This window comes from Pan troglodytes, chromosome 6, assembly GCF_028858775.2.
Source record: "Pan troglodytes isolate AG18354 chromosome 6, NHGRI_mPanTro3-v2.0_pri, whole genome shotgun sequence".
NCBI classification, from domain to species: domain Eukaryota; kingdom Metazoa; phylum Chordata; class Mammalia; order Primates; family Hominidae; genus Pan; species Pan troglodytes.
This window is the reverse complement of record NC_072404.2, coordinates 13,062,871-13,080,323: the sequence shown is the minus strand read 5'-3', so window position 1 is coordinate 13,080,323 and position 17,453 is coordinate 13,062,871. Positions and strand designations below refer to the sequence as shown.

Sequence of the window (17,453 nt, the reverse complement as noted above, 5' to 3'; positions counted from 1 at the left end):
AGGGATACTACCTAATTTCCAGAATTACCACATTAAATTAAATTTAAGCATCCAGTTTTCAACAAAAAAGTCACAAGGTATACAAAGAAACAGAAAAATATGGCCCACTAAAAGAAAGAAAATAAACTAACAAATTGTCCCTGAAAAAGACCTGATGGTAGATCTGTTAAACAAAGACTATAAAACAACTTTCTGAAAAATGCTCAAAGAACTAAAGGAAAATGTGGACCAAGTTAAGAAAATGATGTATGAACAAAATGGAAGTATGAATAAAGACATGGAAAATCTGAGCCAGACACAGTGTGCACAACTACAGTCCCAGCTACCCAGGAAGCTGGGATGGGAGGATTGCTTGAGCCCAGGAGTTTGAGTCCAGCCTGAGCAACAGAGTGAGACCTCAAAAAAAAAAAAAAAAAAAAAAAAAAGCAACAGAGTAAGAGAAACACAGAGAATGAAAACCTAAAAGGATATACACAAAAAATTCTGAAGCTGAAAAGTACAATAAATGAAATTAAAAATCCACTAGAGAGACTGAAAGGCAGATCTGGACAGGAAGAAAAAAAGAATCAGTGAACTTGAAGAGAGAACAATTGAAATTATGGAGTCTTAGGAAAACAAAGAAAAAAGGCTAAAGAAATGTGAAGGTCCTAAGGGACTTGTGACACCATCAACTAGGCCTACATAAACACTGTCATAGTCCCAAGTAATGGAGAGAGAAAACATGTTTGAAGAAACAATGGTTGAAAATCCCAATTTTAATAAAAGGCATGAATATAAACATCTAAGAAGCTGAAAAAGACTCCAAGTAGAATGACTTCAAGGAGACTCACAGCAAAATATATTATAATGAAACCACTAAAAGGCAAAGAGAAAATCCTGAAAGCTGAAAGAAGTAACTAATCACACATAAGCAGTCCTCAATAAAATTATCAGATTTCTCATCAGACACTTTGGAGGACAGAAGGCATAGGCCAATATAATTAAGATAATAAAACAAAAAAAAAATGCCAACCATGAATCCTACATCCACAAAAACTGTCCTTTAAAACAAAAGCTGAGACATTCTCTTTTTTTTTTTTTTTGAGACGGAGTTTTGCTCTTGTTGCCCAGGCTGGAGTGCAATGGTGCGATCGTGGCTCACTGCAACCTCCGCCTCCTGGTTTCAAGCGATTCTCCTGCCTCAGCCTCCCGAGTAGCTGGGATTACAGCAGTATGCCACCATACCCAGCTAATTTTTTTGTATTTTTAGCAGAGACAGGGTTTCTCCATGTTGGTCAGGCTGGTCTTGACTCCCGACTTCAGGTGATTCACCTGCCTCAGCCTCTCAAGACATTCTTAAATAAAACATTCTCAAGTAAAAAGCTGAGAGAGTTTATTACCAAAAGACCTCTTCTGTAGAGCAAAATTCTCCAGGTTGAAACAAAAGAATACTAGATAATAACTTGTAGCTATATGAAAAAATAAAAATTGCAGTGACAGTAAATACATAGGCAATTATAAATTCTAGTATTATTGTAACTTTGGAGCTCCACATTTTGTTTTTTACATAACTTGAGACTAACACATTAAAAAATTAGTTTATATTTTTTGACACACAATGTATAAAGATATAATTCTGCAACATCAACAAGTGGTGGGGATGGAATTGTAAAGAAGCATAATTTTTTTATGTTACTGAAATTAAGCTGGTATAAATATTGTAATTTTTAAATATTAAGTGTAATCATCACAGTAACCAAAGAAAATAGCTTATAGAATACACACAAAAAGAAATGAGACAGTAATGCAGGAAATGAAGGACAAAATAGCTATAAAGCACATAGAAAAAAATGGCAAAACGACAGAAGTTCCTCCTTATGATTTTAAATGTAAATGGTTAAACTCTAATCAAAAGGCAGAGATTTGCAGAATTGATAAACATCATCCAACTACATGCTGTCTACTAAAGACTCACTTTAGGCCCAAAGACACAAACAGGGTGAAAGTGAAGGCATGAAAAAAAGATATTCCATTCATACAAGAACAAAGAGAACAGAAGTGCCATACTAATATCAGACAAAATTGACTTTAAATCAAAAAAGGTTACAAAAGACAGGAAGGACATTATATATTAATAAAAGAGTCAATACAGCAAAAGATATAACAATTATAGTCGACCCTTGAGCAACATGGGTCTGAACAGTATAGGTCCATCTATATGTGCATCTTCTTCTACCTCTGCCACCCAGAAGACATCAAGACCAATCCTTCCTTTTCCTCAACCCAATGTGAAGACGACAAGAATGAAGGCATTCATGATTATCTACTTCCACTTAATGAACTGTAAATAAATTCTCTCCTTTATAATTTTCTTAATACCTTATTTTCTGTAGTTTATCATAAGAACACAGTAAATAATACATATATAAAATGTGTTAATCAACTGCTTACATTATCAGTAAGACTTCCAGCGGTAGTCTATTAGTAAACTTTAGAAAAGTCAAAAGTTACATGCAGATTTCCGTGGGGGGGATAGCATCCCTAACCTCTGTGTTGTTCAGGGGTCAGCTATATAAACACTTACATACCTAATAACAGACCACTGAGACAAACGAACCAAAGGTGAAAAAAATGAAAGGAGAAATAGTTCTATGATAATAGTTGGGAGACTTCAGTACCCCACTCTCAATAATTAACAGAACCACACAGAATGGAGAACTTGAACAACACAATAAACCAACTTGGTCTAACAGACATAGACTGAACATTCTGCCTAACAATAACCAAATACATATTGTTCTCAAGTACACAGGGGATATTTCCCAGGATACACCATGTTAGGCCACAAATAAAGTGTTAATAGATTTTAAAAGACAGATAGCATACAAAGTATCTTCTCTGAGCACAATACAATGAAGTTAGAAATCAATAAAAGAAGGAAAATGGAAAATTCACAAATGCGTGGAAATCAAACAACCAATGGGGCGAAGAATCAATCACAAGAGTAATTAGAAAATACTTAGAGACAAACGAAAAACACAACATAAGAAAATTTATGGGACACAGATAAAGCAGTGCTAAGGAAGACATTTATAGTTATTAACACACGAAATAAAAAGAAAGTTCTCAATTCAAGAACCTATTTTTACAACTTTAAAAACTAGAAAAAGAACAAACTAAACCCAAAGCTAGCAGAAGAAATAAAACAATAAAGAACAGAGATAAACAAAATGGAAAACAGGAAAGCAACATGGAAAAATCAATGAAACTAAAAGTTCGTTCTTCAAAAAGGAACAAAACTGATAAATCTCTAGCTAGACTAAGAAAAAAAGAAAAGACTCAAATTACTGAAATCGAAATGAAAGTAGGGCATTGCTAATAGTTTCACAGAAATACAAAGGATGATAAGAGGATACTATGAACAACTGAATGTCAACAACTGCATAACCTAGATGAGGAAAAACTGTTAGAAACACAAAACTTACTGAAACAGAATAACAAACAGAAAATCTGAAAATCCTATATCAGTATGGAGATTGAATAAGTAATCAAAAACCTCCCAACAAAGAAAAGCCCTGGACATGATGGCTTCACTGGTGAATTCTGCTCAACATTTGAAAGAGAACTAAAACCAAGCCTTCTCAAACTTTTCCAAAAACAAAAACAAAAAAACAAACAAAAAAAAAAACAGAAGAGGAGGGAACACTTCCTGACTTATTCTGTGAGGCCAGCATTACCCTGATACCAAAGCCAGACAAAGACACCCAAGAAAACCACAAACCAACAAAGGATAGTAGAAACCAAGAAGGGGAAGGGAGGCATAGGGAGAGATGTGTTAAAGGATGCAAAATTACAGCTAATGATAATAGTTGGAGAAATAAGTTATTGTATTCTATAGTACTGTAGGATGACTATAATTAACAATAATAATATAGTTTCAAACAGCTAGGAGGAGGATACTGAATGTTCTTAACACAAAGAAGTGTTTGAGATCATGGATATGCTAATTACCCTGATACATTATATGTACTGTAACATCACTATGTACTCCATAAATATGTACAATGACTGTGTCAATTAAAATTATTTTTAGAAATAGAAATGAGAGCAACCTAAAAAGAGAAAAAAAAATACTACGAACCAATATCCATTATTAACAGTGATGTAAAAATTCTCAACAAAATACCAGCAAACTGAATTCAGCAGCATATTAAAAGATTATATACATCATGACCAAGTGGGATTTATCCTGGAATGCAAGGATAGTTGTACATATGGAAATCAATCAAGGCAATACACCTCATTAACAGAATTAAGGAGGAAAAAAAAACCCTACATGGTCCTCTCAATTGATGCAGAAAAAGTATCTGACAAAATTCAATATCCTTTCATGATATAAACACTCACGAGAAACCCACAGTGAACATCAGACACAATGGTAAAGGACTCAAAGCTTTTCCTCTAAGATCCACAACAAGGCAAGAATTCCTGATTTCATCACTTCTATTCAACATAGTACTGGAAGTTCTACCCAGAGCAATTAGGAAAGAAAAAGAAACAAAAGACAACCAAACTGGAAAGAAAAAGTAAAATTATCTTCTTACAGATATGATCTTATATGCAGGGAACCCTAAAGATTCCAAAAAAAAAAAAAACCTGTTAGAACTAATAAATTAATTTAGCAAAGAAGCAGATACAAAGTCAACACAAAAATGAGTTACATTTTTACGCACTAACTAGAACACTTCTTGAAGTAATAATTCCATTTACAACAGCATAAAAAAGAAACCTTAGGAATTAACCAAGACAGTGAAAGATCTGTACAACAAAAACTACAAAACACTGCTTTAAGAAATTAAAGAATACATAAATAATTAGAAAGACATTACATGTTCATCAATTAGAAAACTTAATATTGTTAAGATGTCAATACTATCCAAAGTGACCTACAGATTCAATGCAGTTCCTACTGAAATCCCAACAATGCTTTCTGCAGAAAGAGAAAAATCCATTCTAAAATTCATATGGAATATTAAGGGACCCTGAATAGCCAAAACAGTTTTAAAAAAGAGGTACAAAGCTAGAAAACTCATACTTACTGATTTCAAGACTTACTACAAAGCTACATTAATAAAAATAGTGCAGTACTGGCATGAAAACAGACATACAGAACAATGAAATAAAGAATTCAGAGGAAAAAAAGGCATCTCACTTTATGGTCAAAGGATTTTTGGGAAGGGAGCCAAGACCATTCAATGGGAAAAGGACAGGTTTTTAACAAATGTTGCTGGGAAAACTGGATATCCACATGCAAAAGAATGAAGTTGGACTTTTACATAACACAATATATGAAAACTAACTCAAAATGGGAAAATAATGGCAGACAGGGCACATAACTAACTTGGAGCTCCCACTCAGACACACGGAGTAGTGTGTGGAGACTCACACCGTGAACTTTTACTCCAAGAACTACTACCACGGGAACATACCAGGAAAGCCGAGAGAATCCATAGACCTTTCAAAGGAAGCAGTTTACAGCTGCTGGTCCCCTGAGACAGCCAAAATACTGTGAGTGCCCAATGTGTGAAAGGGAATGTCTGCCTCTGAACACACATTCTCACTGGGGATCCCAAAGGGCCAATTCACGAGAGAAGTATGTGACCTCACCTGGAGCTGAGATTAATTTAGAGAGCTGTGAGAAATATAGGGATAAAGGAAGAAGCAGAAGAGCCCTGTGGGCACTCTCTGTCACCAGGGAAGCCATTCCTGACTTTGTCTCACAGAGGCCCTTGGGGAGAGCTGCCAGTGAAATTGGGGAAAGACCCCAAGGAGAAGGAAACTTCCAGCTGAACTGTGTAACAATTTCAAACATGAAGTTTCCTGGACAGAATCGGGGGAGGAGGCAAACAGGCAGTGCAGAAAGCAGCAAAGAAACCATGGCAGGTAGGGAAGCGTGAAACCTGAAAGCCCTGCTTACTTCCTCGGGGGAGGGGGAGGGCGTATAGCCTGGGGCAGCTTCTCAATACTGCTCAGCAGCTGCCTGGAAATTAACTCAGCGCTGCTGGAAGGGGCACCTTGGGAGTGGCACTGACCTTTCAGGCTTTGTGGGAGCTGGGTGAGGCCTGTTACTGCCGGCTTTCCCCCACTTCCCTGGTCACCTGTATGATCAAAAGGCAGCAGAAACTTCTGCAGACTTAAACATCCAGGTCTGACAGCTTTCATGAGAGCAGTGGTTTTCCCAGCACAGAGTTTGAGATCTGAGAACAGATAGACTGCCTCCTCAAGTGGGGCCCTGACCTCCCAGTAGCCTAACTGGGAGACACCTCCCAGTAGGGGCCGACTGACACCTCATACAGCTGGGTGCCCCTCTGAGACGAAGCTTCCAGAGGAAGGATCGGGTAGCAACATCTCTGTTCTGCAACATTCGCTGTTCTGCAGCCTCCGCTGGTGATAACCAGGCTAACACGGTCTGGAGTGGACCTCCAGCAAACTCCAACAGACCTGCGGCTGAGGGTCCTGACTGTTAGAAGGAAAACCAACAAACAGAAAGGACATCCACACCAAAATCCCATTTTGTACGTCACCATCATCAAAGACCAAAGGTAGATAAAACCACAAAGATGGGGAGAAACCAGAGCAGAAAAGCTGAAAAATCTAAAAATCAGAGCGCCTCTTCTCCTCCAAAGGAACGCAGCTCCTCGCCAGCAACGGAACAAAGCTGGACGGAGAATGACTTTGACGAGTTGAGAGAAGAAGGCTTCAGACAATCGGTAATAACAAATTCTCCGAGCTAAAGGAGGATGCTCGAACCCATCGCAAAGAAGCTAAAAACCTTGAAAAAAGATTAGATGAATGGCTGACTAGAATAAACAGCGTAGGGAAGTCCTTAAATGACTTGATGGAGCTGAAAACCATGGCACAAGAACTACGTGATGCATGCACAAGCTTCAGTAGCCGAATGGATCAGGTGCAAGAAAGAGTATCAGTGATTGAAGATCAAATGAATGAAATGAAGAGAGAAGAGAAGTTTAGAGAAAGAAGAGTAAAAAGAAACGAACAAAGCCTCCAAGAAATATGGGACCATGTGAAAAGACCAAATCTACGTCTTACTGGTGTACCTGAAAGTGACAGGGAGAATGGAACCAAGCTGGAAAACACTCTTCAGGATATAATCCAGGAGAACTCCCCCAATCTAGCAAGGCAGGCCAACATTCAAATTCTGGTAATACAGAGAATGCCACAAAGATACTCTTCGAGAAGAGCAACCCCAAGACACATAATTGTCAGACTGAAAGGTCAGGTTACTCACAAAGGGAAGCCCATCAGACTAACAGCAGATCTCTCTGCAGAAACTCTACAAGCCAGAAGAGAGTGAAAGCCAATATACAACATTCTTAAAGAAAAGAATTTCTAACCCAGAATTTCATATCCAGCCAAACTAAGCTTCATAAGTGAAGGAGAAATAAAATCCTTTACACACAAGCAAATGCTGAGAGATTTTGTCAACACCAGGCCTGCCTTACAAGAGCTCCTGAAGGCAGCACTAAACATGGAAAGGAACAATCCGTACCAGCCACTGCAAAAACATGACAAATTGTAATGACCATCGATGCTAGGAAGAAACTGCATCAACTAATGAGCAAAATAACCAGCTAACATCATAATGACAGGATCAAATACACACATAACAGTATTAACTTTAAATGTAAATGGGCTAAATGCTCCAATTAAGAGACACAAACTGGCAAACTGGATAAACAGTCAAGACCCATCAGTGTGCTGTATTCAGGAGACCCATCTCACGTGCAGAGACACACACAAGCTCAAAATAAAGGGATGGAGGAAGATCTAACAAGCAAATGGAAAACAAAAAAAAGCAAGGGTTGCAATCCTAGTCTCTGATAAAACAGACTTTAAACCAACAAAGATCAAAAGAGACAAAGAAGGCCATTACATAATGGTAAAGGGATCAATTCAACAAAAAGAGCTAACTATTCTAAATATATATGCATCCAATACAAGAGCACCCAGATTCACAAAGCAAGTCCTTAGGGACCAACAAAGAGACTTCGACTCCCACACAATAATAATGGGAGACTTTAACACCCCACTGTCAACATTAGACAGATCAACGAGACAGAAAGTTAACAAGGATATCCAGGAATTGAACTCAGCTCTGCACCAAGCAGATCTAATAGACATCTACAGAACTCTCCATCCCAAATCAACAGAATATACATTCTTCTCAGCACCACATCACACCTATTCCAAAACTTACCACATAGTTGGAAGTAAAGCACTCCTCAGCAAATGTAAAAGAATAGAAATTACAACAAACTGCGTCTCAGACCACAGTGCAAGCAAACTAGAACTCAGGATTAAGAAACTCACTCAAAACCACTCAACTACATGGAAACTGAACAACCTGCTCCTGAATAACTACTGGGTGCATAACAAAATGAAGGCAGAAAGAAAGATGTTCTTTGAAACCAATGAGAACAAAGACACAACATACCAGAATCTCTGGGACACATTTAAAGCAGTGTATAGAGGGAAATTTATAGCACTAAATGCCCACAAGAGAAAGCAGGAAAGATCTAAAATTGACACCCTGACATCACAATTAAAAGAACCAGAGAAGCAAGAGCACACACATTCAGAAGCTAGCAGAAGGCAAGAAATAACTAAGGTCAGAGCAGAACTGAAGGAGATAGAGACACAAAACACCCTTCAAAAAAAATCAGTGAATCCAGGAGCTGGTTTTTTGAAAAGATCAACAAAATGGATAGACTGCTAGCATGACTAATAGAGAAGAAAAGAGAGAAGAATCAAATAGATGCAATAAAAAATGATAAAGGGCATATCACCACCAATCCCACAGAAATACAAACTACCATCAGAGAATACTATAAACACCTCGATGCAAATAAACTAGAAAATCTAGAAGAAATGGATAAATTCCTGGACACATACACCCTCCCAAGACTAAAGCAGGAAGAAGGTGGATCCCTGAACAGACCAATAACAGGTTCTGAAATTGAGGCAATAATTAATAACCTATGAACCAAAAAAAGTCCAGGACCAGATGGATTCACAGCCGAATTCTACCAGAGGTACAAAGAGGAGCTGGTACCATTCCTTCTGAAACTATTCCAATCAACAGAAAAAGAGGGAATCCTCCCTAACTCATTTTATGAGGCCAGCATCATCCTGATACCAAAGCCTAGCAGAGACACAATAAAAAAAAGAGAATTTTAGACCAATATCCCTGATGAACATGGATGTGAAAATCCTCAATAAAATACTGCCAAACTGAATCCAGCAGCACATCAAAAAGCTTATCCACCACAATCAAGTTGGCTTCATCCCTGGGATGCAAGCCTGGTTCAACATACGCAAATCAATAAACGTAATCCATCATATAAACAGAACCAAAGACAAAAACCACATGATTATCTCAATAGATGCAGAAAAGGCCTTCGACAAAATTCAACAGCCCTTCATGCTAAAAACTCTCAATAAATTAGATATTGATGGGACATATCTTAAAATAATAAGCTATTTATGACAAACCCACAGCCAATATCATACTGAATGGGCAAAAACTGGAAGCATTCCCTTTGAAAACTGGCACAAGACAGGGATGCCCTCCCTCACCCTCCTATTCAACATAGTGTTGGAAGTTCTGGCCAGGGCAATCAGGCAAGAGAAAGAAACAAAGAGTATTCAATTAGGAAAAGAGGAAGTCAAATTGTCCCTGTTTGCAAGTGACATGATTGTGTATTTAGAAAACCCCATAGTCTCAGCCGAATATCTCCTTAAGCTGATAAGCAACTTCAGCAAAGTCTCAGGATACAAAATCAATGTGCAAAAATCACAAGCATTCCTATACACCAATAACAGACAGAGAGCCAAATCATGAGTGAACTCCCATTCATGACTGCTTGAAAGAGAATAAAATACCTAGGAATCCAACTTACAAGGGATGTGAAGGACCTCTTCAAGGAGAACTACAAACCACTGCTCAACAAAATAAAAGAGGACACAAACAAATGGAAGAACATTCCATGCTCATGGATAGGAAGAATCAATATCATGAAAATGGCCATACTGCCCAAGGTAATTTATAGATTCAATGCCATCCCCATCAAGCTACCAATGACTTTCTTCACAGAATTGGAAAAAGCTACTTTAAAGTTCATATGGAACCAAAAAAGAGCCCGCATTGCCAAGACAATCCTAAGCCAAAAGAACAAAGCTGGAGGCATCACACTACCTGACTTCAAACTATACTACAAGGCTACAGTAACCAAAACAGCATGGTACTGGTACCAAAACAGAGATATAGACCAATGGAACAGAATAGAGCCCTCAGTAATAAAACCACACGTGTACAACCTTCTGATCTTTGACAAACCTGACAAAAACAAGAAATGGGGAAAGGATTCCCTATTTAATAAATGGTGCTGGGAAAACTGGCTAGCCATATGTAGAAAGCTGAAACTGGATCCCTTCCTTATACCTTATACAAAAATTAATTCAAGATGCATTAAAGACTTAAATGTTAGACCTAAAACCAGAAAAACCCTAGAAGAAAACCTAGGCAATACCATTCAGGCCATAGGCATGGGCAAGGACTTCATGACTAAAACACCAAAAGCAATGGCACAAAAGCTAAAATAGACAAATGGGATCTAATTAAACTAAAAAGCTTCTGCACAGCAAAAGAAACTACCATCAGAGTGAACGGGCAACCTACACAATGGGAGAAAATTTTTACAATCTACCCATCTGATAAAGGGCTAATATCCAAATTTACAAGAAAAAATCAAACAACCCCATCAAAAAGTGGGAAAAGGATATGAACAGATACTTCTCAAAAGAAGACATTTATGCAGCCAAAAAACACATAAAAAAATGCTCATCATCACTGGCCATCAGAGAAATGCAAATCAAAACCACAATAAGATACCATTTCACACCAGTTGGAATGGCCATCATTAAAAAGTCAAGAAACAACAGGTGCTGGAGAGGATGTGGAGAAACAGGAACGCTTTTACACTGTTGGTGGGACTGTAAACTAGTTCAACCATTGTGGAAGACAGTGTGGCAATTCCTCAAGGATCTAGAACTAGAAATACCATTTGTCCCAGCCATCCCATTACTGGGCATATACCCAAAGGATTACAAATCATGCTGCTATAAAGACACATGCACATGTATGTTTACTGTGGCACTATTCACTATAGCAAAGACTTGGAACCAACCCAAATGTCCATCAATGATAGACTGGAGTAAGAAAATGTGGTACATACACACCATGGAATACTATATAGCCATAAAACAGGATGAGTTCATGTCCTCTGTAGGGACATGGAAGAAGCTGGAAACCATCATTCTGAGCAAACCATCGCAAGGACAGAAAACCGAACACCGTATGTTCTCACTCATAGGTGGGAATTGAACAATGAGAACACGTGGACACAGGGTGGGGAACATCACACACTGGGGCCTGTCATGGGATTGGGGGAGGGGGGAGGGATAGCATTAGGAGATATACCTAATGTATGATGAGTTAACAGGTGCAGCACACCAACATGACACATGTATACATATGTAACAAACGTGCACGTTGTGCACATGTACCCTAGAACTTTGAAGTATAATAAAAAATAAAATTAAATTACAAAAACAACAACAACAACAACAAAAGATATTCCAAGCCAGTGGACACAGAAAGCAAGCAGAAGTAGCTATTTTTGTTTCAGACGAAACAGACTTGAAAGCAACAAGTTAAAAAAGACAAAGAGAGACATTATATCATGACAAAAGGCCTTGTCCAACAGGAAAATATCACAATCCTAAATATATATGCACCTAACATTGGAGTTCCCTAATTTATAAAACAATTACTGCTAGACTTTAGAAATAAGATAAACAGCAACACAGTAATAGTGGGGGACTTTAATACTCCACTGACGGCACTAGACAAGTCATCAGGACAGAAAATCAATAGAGATACAATGCACTTAAACTATACCCCAGAACAAATTGACTTAACAGACACTTACAGAACATTTTACCAACAACTACAGAATATACATTCTATTCATCAGCACATGGATCCTTCTCCAAAACAGACCACGACAGGACACAAAACAAGTCTCAACAAATTTAAGAAAATCAAAATTATAGCAAGTACTCTCTCACACTATAGTGGAATAAAATTGGAAATCAACTCCAAAAGGAACCCTCAAAACCATGTAAATACATGGAAATTAAATAATCTACTCCTGAATGATCATTCAGTCAACAATGAAATCAAGGTGGAAATTTAAAAATCCTTTGAACTGAATGATAAAACTGACACAACCTATCAAAACCTCTGGGATAAAGCAAAAGTGGTGCTAAACGCAAAGTTCACAGCAATGAATGCCTATATCAAAAAGTCTGAAAGAGCATAAACAGACAATCTAAGGTTACACCTTAAGGAACCAGAGAAACAAGAACAAACCAAACCCAAATCCAGAAGAAGAAACAACAAAGATCAGAACAGAACTAAATGAAATTGAGACAAAGAAAGAAACAAACAAAAAACACAAAAGATAAATGAAACAGAAAGCTGGTTCTTTGAAAAGATAAACAAAATTGACCATTAGTTAGATTAACCAAGCAAAGAAGATCCAAATAAGCTCAATTAGAAATGAAATGGAGATATTAGATTGATACCACAGAAATACAAAAGATCATTCAAGGCTACTATGAACCCCTTTATGCGCACAAACTAGAAAATTGAGAGGAGATGGGTGCATTCCTGAAAACATACAACCCTCCTAGATTAAACCAGGAAGAAATAGAAACTCTGAACAGACCAACAGCAAGCAGCAAGACTGAAATGGTAATTAAAACTGCCAACAAACAAAAAGTCCAGAATCAGATGGATTCACAGCTAAATTCTATCCAATATTCAAAGAAGAACTGATACCAATCCTATTGACACTATCCCACAATACAGAGAAAGAGGAAACCCTCCCTAATTCATTCTATGAAGCCAGTATCACCCTAATACTAAAACCAGTAAATAATATAACAAAAAAAAAAAAGAAAACTACAGGCCAATATCCCTGATGAACATAGATGCAAAAATCCTCAACAAAATACTAGCTAACCGAATCCAACAGCATATCAGAAAGATAACACACCATTATCAAGTGGGTTTCATGCCAGGCGTGCGGGGATGGTTTAACATACACAAGTCAATAAATGTGATGTACCACATAAACAATTAAAAACAAAAATCACATAATCATCTCAATAGACACAGAAAAGGCATTTGGCAAAATCCAGTGTCCCTTTATAATTAAAACACTCAGCAAAATTGGCATAGAAAGGAGATGCCTTAAGGTAATAAAAGCCATCTATGACAAACCTACAGCTAACATTATACTGAATGGGGAAAGGTTGAAAGCATTTCCCCTGAGATCTGGAAGAAGACAGGGATGCCCAGTCTCACTACTTCTATTCAACATAGTACTGGAAGTCTTAGCCAGAGGGATCAGACAAGAGAAGGAAATAAAGGGCATCAAATCAGTAAAGAGGAAGTCGAACTGTTGCTGTTTGCTGATGGTATGATCGTACACCAAGAAAACCCTAAAGATTCATCCAAAAAGCTCCTAAAACTGGAAAATGAATTCAGTAAAGTTTCAGGATACAAAATTAATGTACACAAATCGGTGGCATTGCTATACACTAACAGCAACCAAGCTGCAAATCAAATCAAGAACTCAAACTCTTTTACTATGTCTGCAAAAAAAAATAAAATACTTAGGAATATACCTAAGGAAGTGAAAGACATCTACAAGAAAAACTACAAAACACTGCTGAAAGAAATTGAAAATGACACAAACAAATGGAAACACATTCCATGCTCATGGATGGGTAGAATCAATATTGTGAAAATGATCATACTGCCAAAAGCAATCTACGGATTCAATGTAATTCCTATCAAAATGTCACCATCATTCTTTGCAGAGCTAGGGAGAACAATCCTAAAATTCATATGAAACCAAAAAAGAACACACATAGCCAAATCAAGACTCAGCAAAAACAAAAACAACCCCCCAAAACCCACAAATCTGGATGTATCACATTACCCAACTTCAAACTAAACTAAAAGGCTATAGTTACCGAAACAGCATGGTACTGGTATAAAAATAGGCACATAGACCAATGAAACAGAATACAGAACCCAGAAATAAAGCCAAATACTTAACAGCCAACTGATCTTTGACAAAGCAAACACAAACGTAAAGTGGGGAAAGGACACCCTATTCAACAAATGGTACTGGGGTAACTGGCAAGCCACACGTAGAAGAATGAAACTGGATCCTCATCTCTCACCTTACACAAAGATGAACTCAAGATTAGATCAAAGACTTAAATCTTTTAAGACCTGAAACCATAAAAGTCCCAGAAGATATCATCAGAAAAACCCTTCTAGACATTGGCTTAGGCAAAGACTTCCTGACCACGCACCCAAAAACAAATTCAACAAAAACAAAGACAAATAGATGGGACTTAATTAAACTAAAAAGATTCTGCACAGCAAAGGAAATAATCAGTAAACAGACAACCCACAGAGTGGAGAAAATCTTGGTAAACTATGCATCTGACAAAGGTCTAATATCCAGAATCTACAAAAAAACCAAACAAATCAGCAAGAAAAAAAACAAACAATCCCATCAAAAAGTGGGCTAAGGACATGAATAGACAATTCCCAAAAGAAGATATACAAATGTTCAACAAACATATGAAAACATGTTCAACACACCTAATTATCAGGGAAATGCAAATCAAAACCACAATGCAATACCACCTTACTCCTGCAAGAATGGCCATAATCAAAAAATCAACAAATAATAGATGTTGGCATCAATGTGGTAAAAAGGGAAAACTTTTACACTGCTGCTGGGAATGTAAACTAGTATAACCACTATGGAAAATGGCGTGGAGATTCCTTAAGGAACCAAAAGTAGATCTAACATTTGACCCAGCAATCCCACTACTGGGTATCTACCCAGAAAAAAAGAAGTCATTATACGAAAAAGACACTTGAACACACATTTATAGCAACACAATTTGTAACTGCAAAAATATGGAATCAACCCAAATGCCCATCAATCAACAAGTGGATAAAGAAAATGTGGTATGTATAATATACACACACACACACCATGGACTACTACTCAGCCATAAAAAATAATGAAATAATGGCATTCACAGCAACCTGGATGGAGGTGGAGACCATTATTCTAAGTAAAGTAACTCAGGAATGGAAAACCAAACATTGTAAGTTGTCACTCATAAATGGGAACTAAGCTATGAGGATGCAAAGGCACAGAATGATACAATGGACTTTGGGAACTTGAAGTAAAGGGTGGGAGGGGGTGAGGGATAAATGACTACACATTGGGTACTGTGTACACTGCTTGGGTGAGGGGTGCACCCAAATCTCAAAAATCATTACCAAAAAACATATCCATGTAACCCAACACCACCTGTTCCCCAAAAGCCTATTGAAATAAAAAAAAAAGAAGAAAAAATAACTCAAAATGGATCAAAGACCTAAATATAAGACCTAAAACTATAAAATTCTTAGAACATTGAACAAAAGAGCTTCATGACCTTATATTTGGCAATGATTTCTTGGATGTGACAACAAAGGCAGAGTCACTGAAAGAAAATATTGGCAAATTAGATTTGATGAAAAATTTTTAAATTTGTGCACCAGAAGACCCTATCAACAGTAAAAGGCAAGCCACAGAATGGGTGAAAATATAGGCAAATCGTATTATCTGATAAGAGATTAGTATCCAAAATATATAGAAAATTCCTAAAACTCAAACAAACAAAAAAAATCAACCTGATTCAACAATGTGCAAAAGACTCAAATACACATTTCTCCTAAGATACACAAATGGCCAATAAACAGATGAAAAGATACTCAACATCTCTAATCATTAGCAAAACAAATCAAGACTACAATGAGATGCTACCTTATACCCATAACAATGGTTACCACCAAAATTCAGAAAATTGTAAGTGTTGAAGAGAATGTGGAGAAACTGGAACCCTTGTATACTATTGGTATGAAAGTAAAATGTTATTTCTGCTATGGAAAACAGTATGAAAATTCCTCAAAAAATTAAAAATAGAATTACCATATGATCCAGCAATTCCACTTCTAGATATATACCCAAGGAGAGCAGGGTTTCAAGAAAGTATTTGTACACTCATGGTCATTGCAGCAGTATTCACAAGAGCTAAAATGTGAAGCAAACCAAGTGTTCACTGAGGATGAATGAACAAGCAAAATGTATTTACATACAATGGAATAGTATTCAGTCTTGAAAAGTAAGGAAATTCTGATATATGCTACAAAATGAATGAATCTTGAGGACATTTTGCTAAATGAAATAAGCCAATCACAAAAGGGCAAATAATGCACAATTCCACTTACATGAAGTACTTTAAAGTAGTGAAAAATCAGAGACAGAGTAGGCTTTTGGTTTCCAGGGCCTGTGGAAAGATGAGAATGGAGAGCTATCGTTTAAACGGATATAGAGCTTCAGTTTTACAAAATAAAGAGTTCTGGAGATAAACAGCGGTGATGGCTGCACAACAATATAAATGTAGTTAATACCACTGATCTATAAACTTAAAAATGACTATGATGGTAAACTTTGTATGTATTTTACCAAAATTTTAAAAAGTTTGAAAAAAAAAAAGGTATCAATGATAATGATGTTGATTTCCTCTGAATTAACCTGTATGTAAAGTAATCCCAGCTAAAACACAGGAAGATTTTTAAAAATTATATAACTTGGCAAAAAGTATTCTAAAACTTTGGACCAATAAACATGTGGGTGTAACTGGGAAATTCTGGAAAGGGGCATTGTGGGAAGGGGTGTACTAATCTGATCCGATCAATTTTAAGTTATAAAAAAGATTTTAAAAAATTAATGTGGCAAAAATTATTCTAAATGTTATCTGGAAAAATACGTGAGTATCACTGGAAAACTCTTGAAAGGGGAACTGGGGAAGGGGAAGAGACAAAGTTTACTACATATATTACCTTAAAAAAGGTAATGAAAACAATTTGGTATTTATGCTGAACAAACTCTCAGTCTGTTTAAAAAAATGCATTTGTTAATACTAAAGACAATGTGCTGAGAAACTGTTCTCTACATCAGACTGTCAGAAACTATGTTATTTGAAATTTTATAAAGTGAGAATGGAACATCCCACTCTTGCACTGATGGTAGATCATTATGAAACAGAAGCAACCTCACTTTGCAACTCAGAGCTTCAGATAAGGGGTTTCCAGACACAACATTCCACATGTATCGCGATTTTGTAGTCTCCAGGGAATCAGAATCCTGAGTCAGCTTCTCAGCCCAGGCCTGATGTTTATT

General features: G+C 37.0%; 1 protein-coding gene across 30 annotated transcripts in view; it reads right to left on the bottom strand.

Moving 5' to 3' along the window:
- Positions 1-17,453, bottom strand: part of C1GALT1 (core 1 synthase, glycoprotein-N-acetylgalactosamine 3-beta-galactosyltransferase 1) — a 97,140-nt gene that overhangs the window by 71,939 nt on the left and 7,748 nt on the right. For 13 of the 30 annotated variants that reach the window (XM_063814031.1, XM_063814048.1, XM_016957072.4 and 10 more), the window contains 2 exons: positions 16,499-16,557; positions 16,200-16,301 (listed from right to left, as the gene is read on the bottom strand). The exons of 9 other annotated variants lie outside the window; for them this stretch is intronic. The gene's annotated coding sequence lies outside the window, so the exon portion shown is untranslated. The remainder of the gene's footprint in view (positions 1-16,199; positions 16,302-16,498; positions 16,558-17,453) is intronic. 8 more of the 30 variants (XM_054687374.2, XM_063814049.1, XM_063814042.1 and 5 more) reach the window with 1 other exon arrangement.